This window comes from Ictidomys tridecemlineatus, chromosome 1 (assembly GCF_052094955.1).
Source record: "Ictidomys tridecemlineatus isolate mIctTri1 chromosome 1, mIctTri1.hap1, whole genome shotgun sequence".
NCBI classification, from domain to species: domain Eukaryota; kingdom Metazoa; phylum Chordata; class Mammalia; order Rodentia; family Sciuridae; genus Ictidomys; species Ictidomys tridecemlineatus.
In genome coordinates this window covers 194,139,117-194,152,615 of record NC_135477.1, presented here as the reverse complement: position 1 = coordinate 194,152,615, position 13,499 = coordinate 194,139,117, and positions in this window count along the sequence as shown.

The window sequence follows — 13,499 nt, the reverse complement described above, 5'->3', positions numbered from 1 at the left end:
TAAAAATAAATTAATTTTCAGGAAAAGTATAGTTTGAGATAATGTAGACATATTTTTTGTGGATAATTTTAATAGTATAGTTCAAATAAGAGGGTTCCTAATTTTGACTGAATACAAGAATAAAATTAGGACACTGAAATATATAAATTGGTAGGTAGAATATGTGTATGTACTATCTGTATATGGTAAGTAAAAATATGTTACTGAGAGAAGAGGCTAAGTTTCAACTTTCAGTGCACGGAAAGTTGGATATTGTTGGCCTCTTTTTTTGAAAACATACCCAAACCTACAGGAAAACTCAGCAACCTCAACTTCATGACGGGGTGGAACACAAAGGCATCTGCAGAGAGGGTTAAATTTCCTACTGAAAATTCTGTGGTCTGCTCCAACATGTAGAGGAATGAGGCTTAGTGTTCCACACCATGGAACACTAAGTGTTGGCTAAGGTGATTTTATCATCGAAAATAATTTAATATGGCCATTAATGTTATCCCGCTATCACCTCAAAAACTTTTCAATAAAATCCACATCTAATTTTATGCAAAGTAATTAACTGGTGAATACTTCAAGATAAAGTAGTTAATAAAAAGGTATTACCAGGTAAATGAATCATTTGACCTGCTCTATAAGAGTGCTATACTGTTAATTAAGTGATGAAGAATGATTGCCAAAAATTACGTTTTTGGATTAGGATAGTGGAATTCCAGCCAAAGATTTTGACAATTATTAAATAACATAATCAATTATCTCTTGAGGTTGTCCCTGATAAGTGACAATATAATATACTAAATAGGAAAGAAAAATAATCATCTTTCTATTGACAATAGCAGGAAAATGTGCATCCAATTAATCAAAAAAATGATTCAAGTCATTCGTTAAGTCACTGGTCAATATGAAAGGAACCTAAACTATATTTCTGTTTCATGCTGATCAAAATTACCAGCATATCTGAAATAATTTCATCTATCTTTATCCTCTTTGACATATTAATTAATAGGTTCTGAAAGGAATATTTGTAACTTGGGATCTTATTAAATTTCTCTAACAGTCTAATTGTTCCCAGAACAGGAAAACATCTCTTTCCACCTCACTTCACATTAAGAGAGGTAAACAATAAACTGGTCAGATTCCAAACCAAATCCATACTGCAAGCAAGATTAGAGCATATTAAAAGTTGGAGCATGTGACAATGGCCATCCCACATTCCTCCTATCTTGTTCCAAGTTGCAGAAAGAAGAGATGTGGGGTTAAATTCCCAAAATATGTTCACTCAGTTCTCCAACTGTTTTCTGTTTTATCTTTTTTAGCCAAAATGTCTTTTCTCATAGGGGAAACATGATATATATCATATATATCATATATTTATATTATAACTTGTGAGGGTCCAGGTTCTAGTGGTTGAATGCCCTGTACCATTCTTTCCCACGCTGGCTCTTATCTTTCCATGTGGTCTTAGAATTCTGTATGAGATAAGTATAGAGTTCCCAGTCCTTGCTTCTGAGATACCCATCTTCTAACCTAAGTGATAGAAGTGCCAATGAGCAGTTCCCATTTGACACTGACACTGTGACAATGTTCTTTGTAAATCTCTCCCCTTGGCATAAGAAGAAAGGATGTGATGTTGAAGGCCAGAAGATTGGGTCACTGGTCACATATTAAAATCAGGCTCTAGATGGGAATATTTGGCAAAATTTTAGTGAGTGTGAAAGCAGGGACTAGTCTCTATTACATACAGCATTAATACACTATAATGCATGGGCCAATTCATTAAAGCTAAGAACTATTGTTATACTAAATTCTCTTTTTTTTCTCTCTTTTGCATTTGTCAAAGCCTCATGGCTGATGAGCCCAATGATTTGTTTTTCTTGATGTTTACTGCATAGCAGCCAAGAACAGCTAGAGAAAGTCAATAGAGGTGATGTTTTTATGTATATAAGGTAACAACTAGAGAAAGTCAATAGAGATGATGTTCATACTGTATCTAATGTATCACTAATTTCAAGTGTGTCTTACCCACTGGCCTGACAGAACTTCTCTGATAAACTCATATTCCCTATAGAGTGGCTTTTCCAAACTTTTTTAAAGCCAACTTTATCTTTCCAAAGATGGCCACAACAATATCCTACTTGCTGGTAAAATGAAGTAACTGCTCTCCTATTAGGGAGGCGAGGTCTACATTACTTTTCTTTTTAATCTAGGCAGGCACGTTATAAGGTAGGTGGGTTTCAAGGAGATCATAAAAGGTGGGACAGTTTCTGGTTCTCTTGGAGGACTTTCTTCTGTAACCCAGGTGCCATGTTGTGAGGAAGCCAAAGCAGCCTCTGGGAAAGCCTCTACATCACATTGGGTGTTTCTATGGACTGCATGTTTGTGTTCTACAAGGTTAAGATTTTGAAAACCTAACACTAATTGTGATGGTGTTAGGAGATGGGGGCTTTAGAAGTTAATTAGGTCATGAAAGTAGACCCCTCAGAAAGGGGATTAGTGTTTTTATAAACAGGGACACTGGAGTTTACACTCTGTCCCCTTGCACTCTTCCATGTGAGCATACAACTAGAAGATGACCCCTGCAAACTAGGAAGTGGGTCCTCACCAGACACTGTATCTACCAGTAAGTAGCTCATCTTAGACCTCTCAGCTTCTCAAATCCTGAGAAATAAATTTCTGTTACAGCCCTTTGTATTCTAACAAATACAAACAGCCAGCCAGCCCTTTGTATTCTAACAGCCCGAACTGACTAAGATAATATTCCATCTCATAGTCCCAGGTGAGGTCCTAACAGCCAGTATCAGTTCCCAGGTTTGTAAGTGCATGCGCCTTTTGATGATTTCAGGCCCTACCCACAGAGTTACTTCCAACCTTCAAGTCTTCTCAGTTGAGACCCTAGATATTTTTTGAATAGAGACAAGACACCCTACTGTGCCCTATCCACATAATTCTTGAGCACAGCAAATTGTTATTATTTGGTGTCACTAAGTTTAGTTTGTAATGCAGCAATAGGAACTAAGATGCCTTCTGTATTATTTTTTAAACTCCCCTTCTTTTCACTCTGAGCAGGTAACTTCATTACCAGCTTTGGCACAAGGAAATGATCAGGTGAGAATACCTTCTTATTGTTCACTATCATTGGCTGCTTTGTGCTGTCATAAAAGAATACCATGGATTGGGCAATTTATAAAGAAAAGGAATGTATTTCTTATAGTTCTGGAGGCTGGGAAATCTAGTAACTTATGAGGGTCCAGGTTCTAGTGGTTGAATCTGGTGAGGTCTTTCTTGCTTTATCATCTTATGGCAGAAGGGCAAGGAGAGGGAAAGAAAGAAGAGGGAGGGATAGAGAGAGACAGACAGAGGCAGGCTGAACTCTTCCTTTATAAGAAACATGTTCCTGTGATAATGAACTCCCTCCCACATAGTGGCATTAATCCATTGAATCTATTCATAAGGGCACAGCTCTCATAGCCTAATCACCTCTTAAAGCACCCATCTCTGAATATTTTGCAATGGAAGTTAAATTTCAACATGTGTTTGGAAGGAAACAAACATTCCGACCACCAGCACCAACCAATATACAAATTTACCTGTATATACACTATTTCTCTTCTATTATTTTAAAGAGTATTTCTTCCTACTTTTGGTTAATTATTTCTACCTGTTCTGTTACCCATACCAGCTTGCCAAAATACTGATAGTTATTGTCTCTTCTATTATATTTTGAACCTCCTTCCTGTTAGCTCTATTCCACTTTTTCAAAATATTGAGGTATAAAGTATAATAAGCACACATCTCAAAAATGTGCAGGTTGATTAGTTTTGATTTATGCATTCACCTGAGAAACCATCATCAAAGTCAAGTTAAGAAACATTTAACCCTCAAAGTTTCCTAATGCTCATTTGTAGTCCAGGTCAAATGCAACCCCAATTCCTGAGCAACGTTGGCCTTTCTATCACTAAAATTCATTTGCATGTCCTAGAGTTTTATGTAAATCAAACCATACAAGGACAATTTTGTCTGTGCTCTTTCATTTAGCATATTTATTTTGAGATTTCTTGTTTCAAAGTATCAGTTAATTTTTACTTTCTATGGCTGAGTAGTATGGTATTATGTAGCTATTTCCTAATTTATATTCATTTGTTGCTGGACTTTTGGGGTGTGATCAGGCTTTAAAAATTTTGTAAGGTTATAAATTTAAAATTATAAATCACATTATATATGATTTTACATGCATGACTACACATACATGACATACATATATAATATATAAATGTGCAATGTACATATATAATATGGCACATATTTATATATAATATAGGTAGTATTATAACTGCTTACAAACACACACACACACACACACACACACACACACACACACAGTTCCCTTGTATTCATGAGTTTGATTTTAAGTTTTCTATTCAGTTTCGATAGCCTATTTATCACTCTGTGTCCTAATACCATATTTTCTTTAATGAGGCAAGTTTCTCATCCTTACTCATCTACTTCAAAATACTCTGGGCTATTTTTTCCTTAAACTTACTACTTCATTAAAATTGTAAACCTCCATTCAAGTAAACACTTGTTTCTTTGACTGGTCAGCTTTATCCTTGAGAAATCATAAGCTTGTTTCTCAGGCTAATATTCTTCATGAGAAATAGTCCTATGCTATATGAACGGTTACTGTTAGATTCCCCTGCCATAAAATTTATTGAGGACAACCTAAAAATGTTTATCATTTTAATTCTATTTTATTTACATTTTATTCTGTAAACAATAACATGATGGTGAGGTCCACTGTGACATATTCATACAGGTACATAGGAAAGTTAGGTCAGATTCATTCAACAATTCTTAGGAAAGAAAAATTTTAGATGAGTATTTGTATATTGTGAGGTAATACACAGGCTGCTTATTATAATTATCTGCTGCTAAAGTTAAAGAAAAAGAAAAACACACATTGAGGAGAATTAGTACAAATATGTAACAGTGGTTCAGAGCACAGAGCCTAAAGCCAGGTTACCTAGATTTTTATCTGACCTTCCCCGTTTACATTCTGTATGATCTTAGGCAAGTGAATTAACCTTGCCATAGTGCCTGCTTCAGTTTTCAGAAGTTGGGTAAGTGTATCTTCTTTAAAAGATCATTAGGAACATTAATTATTACCTGTATCTCAAAGCAGTGCTCACTATAATTAGTAGTACAAAAGTAAAATTATTCTTGGCATGAAATGCCTTCCTCAGATACTATATTTTATTTAAATTTTAAAATTAGCTATGAAGCCTGTGCTTACTAATAAAAAGGAGGGGAGATTAAATTATTATACAACTTACAGGATCATTGTCTTATGAAATTCAAATATATATGTCTGCTTACAAACACAAACATGCACACACGCAAATGTGCATGTATAATCTCAGGTAACCTATTTCAGTAACAAAATTACAATTTTAATGAACACATCCTGGCCCTTCCTTAGAATTATTTGTGCTTAATTTTTTTTTAGAAAATGATATTAATATGGGATAATTTAATTTGGTAAATTGGCAAAGTTGTTCCTTCTTAATTTCATTCCATTTACATATCACCTCAACAGAGTGTCTAAAACAATGTTCAGCTTCCAACAGTCCTATTAAAAATTACCAACCACATATAAAGGATATATTTAGCTTATCAATAACATTTTGATGGAAATGACTGCGTATTTTTTATAATTATAAAATTATAATTTGTCAAATTATACTTATATACCCTTATGGGATATAATGATATACCTTTATGAAGTACAATGTGATATTTTGGTGTCTATATCCTGGGATGACTGAATCAAGCTATTTTATGTATCCATTATCAGTTCTTTGTGGCAAGAACATTTAAAATCCATTCTATTGGACATTTAGAAATATACATGATTAACTATAATCACCTGGTTGAACAAGTTCTAACTGAAAATTTGTACCCTTTGCTAAATATTTCCCCCTTACCCACCTTCTCCTCCCTCTCAGCCACTGGTAACCACCATTCCACCTCTGCTCCTATGATTTTGTCTCAGATTCCACATCTCGGTGAGACCATCTCTACCTGGCTTTTCTGATTTCTCATAAGGTCCTCTGGAATCATCCATATTGTACAAAATGAGAGAATTTCATCTTTTTAAAAAAATAATAGTATTCCACTGTTTATATATACCATATATATATTAAATCTATTCTTCCTTGAGTGACACATAGACTTTTTCTGGAATTTGGCTATTATGAACAAAGCTGCAATGAACATGGGAGTGCAGATGTCTCCCCCACATGTTGATTTCAATTCCCTTGGATAAATAAAAGTAGAATCTCATTTGATCACAGAGTAATTCAGTTTTCAGATTTTTGAGGAACTCCCAATGTTTTCCAAAATGGCTGTAATAATTTACATCCCTACCAAGAGTGTGCAAAGTTCCTTTTCTCCACATCACTGCCAACGCATGTTATCTTTGATCTTGTTATAATAGCCATTCTAACAGGTAGAGTGGATATTATCTTATGATTTCAATTTGCATTTCCTTGATAATTAGTGATGTTGAGCATTTCTGCATATAGTGGAAGAGAATTTTTGTCTTTTTAAAAGAAACATTTATTCAAGTCTTTTGTCCATTTTTAAATATATTATTTTCTTATTCTTGAGTAGTCTGAATTTCTTACATATCTTAGGTATGAGCCCCTCACCTGATATATGATTTACAAATATTTTCTCCCAGTGAGATGGCTGTTTCTTCATTCCATTAACCATCTCCTTTGCTGTGCATAAGCTTTTTAGTTTGATACAATCCCACTTGTCTGCTTTTGTAGTCTGTGCATTTGGACTCATATCCAAGAAACTATTGTTCAGAACAATGTCATGTGGCTTTTCCTTTAGGTTTCCTTGTAGTAGTTATACAGTTGCAAAGATTATGTTTAATAATTTAACCCATTTGAATTGATTCTTATATGTGTTATTACATGAGGATAAAATTTCATTCTTCTGCATTTGGATAGCCAGCTTCCTAACACCAATTATTGACAGTCCTTTTCTTCATTGTTCATTCTTGGCACCTTTGTCAAAAATCAGTTGGTTATACCTGGGTAGGTTTATTTCTGGGCTCTTTTCCCATTCTGTTGGCTGGTATATTTGTTTTTATACCAGTACTATGCTGTTTTAATTATTACAGCTTTGAAATATATTTTGGAACCAAGTTATGTGGTACCTCTAACCTTCATTCTTTTTATTCAAGATTACTTAAGCTATGCAGGATATTTTAGAGTTCCATATGTTTTTGAATTTTTTTCTATTTCTGTGAAAAATGACATAGAAATTTTAATAGGAATTACATTAAACCTATTGATAGCTTTAATGTACGCACATTTTAGTAATATTAATTTATCTAGTCCATGAACATGATATATCTTTCCATTTATGTGTCACCTTAATTTCTTTCACACATATCATATAATTTTCAGTATACAGATCTTTCATATTCTTGGTTAAATAAATTCCTATGTATTCTTTATATAGTGGGATTATTTTTAAAATACTTCATTGTTAGTCTGTGTAAATGATGCTAATTTTTGCATGCAGATGTTGTAACCTGCTGAACCTGTTTTCAGTTTTAAGTTTTTTAGAGGAGAAATTATCAACATATCATCAGACAATCTCACAAACAATTTCACTTCTTCCTTTCCTATTTGTGTTCTTTTCATTTTTTTTCTTACTCAATTGCTCTAGTTAAGACTGAGTATTTTGTTCAATAGAGGTGGTGGCATTGGGCATCCTTGTCTTGTCTCTGATCTTAAATAAAAACCCTTTAACTTTTTCCTATTATGTTTCGATCTGTGAACTTATCATATACAACCTTTATTGTGCCAGGAACCTTTTTTTCTATATTGATTTCCTAGAGAGTTTTTATTCTAAAGAGGATGCTTAATTCTGTCATTTGCTTTTTCTGCATCTATTGCCATGATCATATTGTTTTCACTCACTCTCTCAATAGGTGAATAATATTTATTGATTTGCATAGGTTGAAGTATCCTTGCACCACAGGGATAAATTCCACTTGATCATGGTGAAAGATCTTTTTGATATACTATTTTTCCTTTGAAGAAGTTTGTGTTGTTTTTTTCTCAGCTTTACTGGGATGTAACTGTACTTTTGAATGGAGTTATTAGTATTCTATTAAGGGTTTTAAAATTTATGTTCATCAGGCATATTGTTTGTGGAGATTTTTTTCTTTTATTATCCTTGTTTAGATTTGATATGAGGTAATGCTAGCCTCATACAATTAATTTGGAAGGATTTCTTCATCTTAATTTTTTTGCAAAAATTCCAGAAATATTGGTATTAATTCTTTAAATGTTTGCTAAAATTAAGCCGTGAAGCCATCTGATCCTGGGCTTTTATTTTGATAGAAGTATTTGTATTGCTGATTCCATCTCCTTATTCATCATTAGTCTGTCCAGACTTTTTATTTCTTCATGATTCAATCTTGGCAGGGTATATGTTTAGTAATTTATCCATTGATTCTAGTCTAGCCAACGTGCTGCTGGCATATAACTGTTCCTAATAGTGTTTTATGATCCTTTGTACTTCTGTGTTATCTGTTGTAACATCTTCTATTTCATTTTAATTTTGATACTTCTTTTTCTTTTACCTACAGGTCTAACAATTTTATTTAGCTTTTTGAAAAATACAAATCTTAGCTTTGTTGATCATTTCTATTGTTTTTCTTGTCTCTATTTCATCTCTGATCTTTGTGATTTCCTGCCTTCTGCTAACTTTGTATTTAGTTGATTTTTCTAGTTCCTTAAGGTATAACAAAAAGATCACTTTGTTGAAATCTTTCTCTTTTATGATGTAGGTATTTAGTACAAAAAAATTTAAATACTACTAGGAACTACTTTAGGTGTATTCCATAAGTTTTGTTATATTTCCATTTTCTTCTAATTTAATTTTTGACCCAAGAGTTGCTCATTGGAATATTCTTTCACTTCCATGTATTTGTAAATTTTTCATATCTTCTTTTATTGATTTCTAGTTTTACAACATTGTGGTCTGAAAAGGTACTTAAGATAATTTCAATCTTCTTGAATTTGTTAATACTTGTTTTGTGATCTAACATATGACGTATTCTTCACAACGTTCTATGTGTACTTGAGAAGAATGTGTATTCTGTTGCTATGGATGGGATGTTCTGCAAACATTTTTTAGGCTCATTTACTCTAACGTATTTCTCAAGTCCAGTGTTTTCTCATTGATTTTCTGTCTGGATGATTGTTTTGATATTTTAAGTGGGGTATTCAAACCCCAGGATTATTGTGTTGGAGTCTGTATCTTCATTCAGATTTCTTAATGTTTGCTTAATTAATTCAGGTACTCTGAGGTTAAGTGTATATATATTTACAAGTCGTAGTGACGTTACTAGTCATCACTACATAATGACATTGTTTGTCTCTTTTTATCATTTTTGACCTACAGTCTATTAAGTCTGATGTAAGCTCAGCTTACTTACTTGCCTTCTTTTGGTGTCCATTTATGTGTAGTATCTGTTTCCGACCATTCACTCACAGCTTGTGTTTGTCTTTTAATGTGAATTGAGTCTCCTGTGGGCAGCAGATATTGGGTCTTATTTTTTTTTCCATTCAGATGCTCTATACTTTTTAATTGGATTAGAATCATTTTGTTAATTGATTTCTGATTGTTTTGTAAATCTCTTGTTATTTTTTTCTTTCTTCCTTTCTTCCTTTGTGATTTGACTATATTCTGTAGTGGTATGTTTTGAATCCTTTCTGTATATCTTTTATGAATCTACTATAGGCTTTTTGTATTGTCATTATACTGAGGCTTATATGAAATTCTTTTTTTCTGAAATGCTGCTAATATTTTATTTATTTTGATTGATTTTATTTTTTAAATACATAACAGTGGTATGCATTACAATTCTTATTACGCATATAGAGCACAATTTTTCATATCTTTGTATATAAAGTTTGTTCACACCAATTCATGTATTTATACATGTACTCTGGGGGTTCTTTGGGTTTTTTTTGCATTACAATTCTTATTACACATATATACCACAATTTTTCATATCTCTTTGTATATAAAGTATGTTGACACCCAATTTGTGTCTTCATTCATATACTTTGGATAATGATGTCCATCACATTCCACCATACTTGCTAATCCCATGCCCCTTCTCTTTCCCTCCCACCCCCTTCCCTATCTAGAATTCTTCTAATCCTCCCATGCTCCCCTTCTCCATCCCACTATGAGTCAGCCTCCTTATATAGGAGAAAACATTCAGCATTTGTTTGGGGGGGATTGGCTAACTTCACTTAGCATTATCTTCTCCAGTGCCATCCATTTACCTTCAGATGCCATGATTTTATTCTCTTTTATTGCTGAGTAAAATTCCATTGTGTATATATGCCACATTTCTTTTATCCATTCATCCACTGAAGGGCATCTAGGTTGGATCCACAGTTACAGGCTATTTGAAGCTTGGACAACTTAGTTTGATCACATACACAAATTCCACCTTACTTTCCCTTCCCTCCCCTCATGTTTTTGATGTCACAATTTATATTCTTTTATAATTTGTATCCCTTAACAAATTATAATCATCTTTAAATAGTAGAGAGATAATTCATTTACCCACTGCCACTGCAGTATTCATGTTTTGAATTTAACAATATACTTACTTTTACCAGTGAGTTTTATACTTTCATATATTTTCATGTTACTAATTAGAATCCTTTTCCTTCACCTTGAAGAACTCTCTTTATTGTAAGTCAAGTTTAGTGGTAATAAAATTCCTCAACTTTTGTTTAGTTGAGAAAGTCTTTATTTCCCCTATTTTATGGAAGACAGAGTATACTATTATTGGTTGGTAGTTTTCTTGTTTCAGATTTTTGAATATATAATCTCATGGCCTTCTGGTCTGCAAGACTACTCATGAAAAATCCAATTATATTCTTATTGAGTTTCCCTTGTATGTAATAAGCCTATTTTTCCTAGCTGCTTTCATTTTTTTTAACTTTCAAAAGTTTAAGTACAATGTGTTATGGTACTATGGTTTGAATATCGCTTTCCCATTCTGAAAACTCATGCTGAAATTGAATCCCCATTCTGAGGTATAAAGAGAGTAGAAACTTGATATAGTTATGGCATTTGCCAGTGGCACCTTTGAGAGGTCCATATCTAGAAGGTCCATCTTTATCTAGGATTAATCCTGGTGACTTAATAGTAAGTCTCTGTGGCCATGTGACACTGTGTGCACCTTAGAACTCTGCCAGCAAGAAGGCCATCACAAGATGTAACCTCTAAACCTTGAACAGGAACTATGAGATAACATAAACTTCTTTTCTTATGATCTACGCAGTCTGTGATAATGTGTTATTAGCCACAGAAATTGAACTTGGTATAAGACCCTTGGTATGGATCTCTTTGGATTCATCTTATATGATGCCCCTTGGGATTCCTGGGTCTGAACTTCTATTTCTTTTCACGGGTTGGGGAGTTTTCTGCCAATAGTTCTTAGAATATGAATATTTTTCTGTTTCTTTCTCTCTCTCTTCTTTTTCTGGCACATGGATAATTACTGTTCCACTTGATAGTATTAATAGTGTCCCATAAGTTCCTTAAGCTATTCTTCCTCTGTTTCTTTTTCTTTTTATGCTTCTCAGATTGGATGATTTCCAGTGATCTGTATTCAAGTTCACCAGTCCTTTCTCAGCATAATCAAAGCTACTGTCAAATCCCTCTATTGCATTTTTTTTCAGGTTCATGTATAGTATTCCTCAGCTATATGATTCCTGTTTGGCACATTTTAATGATTTTTATCACTTAAACTAAAATTCTCAGTTTGTTCTTATATTATTCTCGTGATCTTGATGAGCATTTTTGTGACAGTTTAAAAATCCCCAGTGGGGTAAATAACATATCCTTATATCACTAGTGTCAGTTTTCAGAGTTTTTTCTTTTTCTTTTTTTAATTTGGAACATATTTACTCATTTCCCTATTTCCTTTGATCACCTGTATGTTAGATAAGACAACTTTTCCTCCTAGCCTTATCAGACTAGCTTTGTGTAAAGGAAGATCTTAACCAACTCAGCCAGCCAGAGTGTGCCTCTCAGATCTTTGTGAGACTGCTATCTCAGTCTTCAGTGGCCCCAGAAGATAAGGAGGTGTCCCATTCTGTCAATACATAGATAGTGTGGAAGACAGTCCCTCTCAAATTAGTTGGAAAGTTTGGGGTATCAGATGTGTTTCAGTTTTCCATCCTCATGGTAAAACTGAGATAGGCATTTATTTCCCTCTCTCACTTCTCCAGGAAGATGGTCAGCGCTCCTTTTCAGGCTGTATCCTCTAATCCTGGGGAAACAGTTGTTGGAGGTGTATGTCTACTCCTTTGTTGAAGTCTACTAAGTAAACTCAAGAATGCAGAGCCCTGTCAACTTCCCTGGTTAATGAAGTAATCCCTTGGGAAGAAGAATGTAAAGGTTAGATTGCTCAATGCATGAATAAAATCCTTCCAGGAGCAGTGGTTGAACCTGGGGTTATCCCTGGATAAGCAGGGAAAGGCGGCTTCAAAAATGCTGAGTCACTGCTGAGAATGCTGGTTGTCCATTGGCAGAAAAATGGGGACTGGAAGAATGTTTGAAAAAAACCCCTCCAGGGAAAGAGAGCAAGCTGCTTTTTATTTTATTTTATTGGTTATTTTTAGTTATACATGACAGTAAAGTCTGTTTTGATAAAATTATTCATGCATACAATACATCGTATTCTAATCAGGATCCCAGTCTTGTGGATGTATACAGTGGTGGGACTCACTGTGGTGTCCTCACATACATATACATAGGAAAGTTACGTCAGATTCTTCCCACTATCTTTCCTATCTCTTTCCCCCATCCTTTCCCTTCAGAGCAAGGAGAAAAGGGAAAGAACTGAAGGCAATCTGCTCTTTTTAACCCCCTTTCTGCACTGTTCATAGTAGGGAGCTCCTGGAAGTACTCTCGTGCCTATTTAAACCCATCTTTGTTCTGTGATCTAGGGAAACTCACGTGCCCAGTACCCTCTGTTTTCACAGACAGGAGGTTTAGGGTACAGTCCCTTGGATGGGGGTTGTAAAAGTTAGGTGTTTGATGTACACATGAAGTTAACACCAGGAGCTGGCAGACCTGTAGTTATCAGTAGGGAGATGTTGTTAGTCAGCTTTTTGTTGCTGTGACTAAAGTACCTGACAAGGACAACTTAGAGGAGGGAAGTTTATTTTGGGTTCACGGTTTCAGAGATTCTGTGGACGGTCAGCCAACTCCAGTGCTCTGGGCCAGAGATGAGGAGGTGAGGCAGAACATCAGAGCAGAAGGGCAATGGAGGAAAGCTACTAAGCTTATTGCAGCCAGAGAGGAGAGAGAGAAAAAAAGAGAGAGAGAGAGAGCGCACAAGGAGCCAGGAACAAAATGTAGCCTCCAAGGACATGCCCCCAAATGAT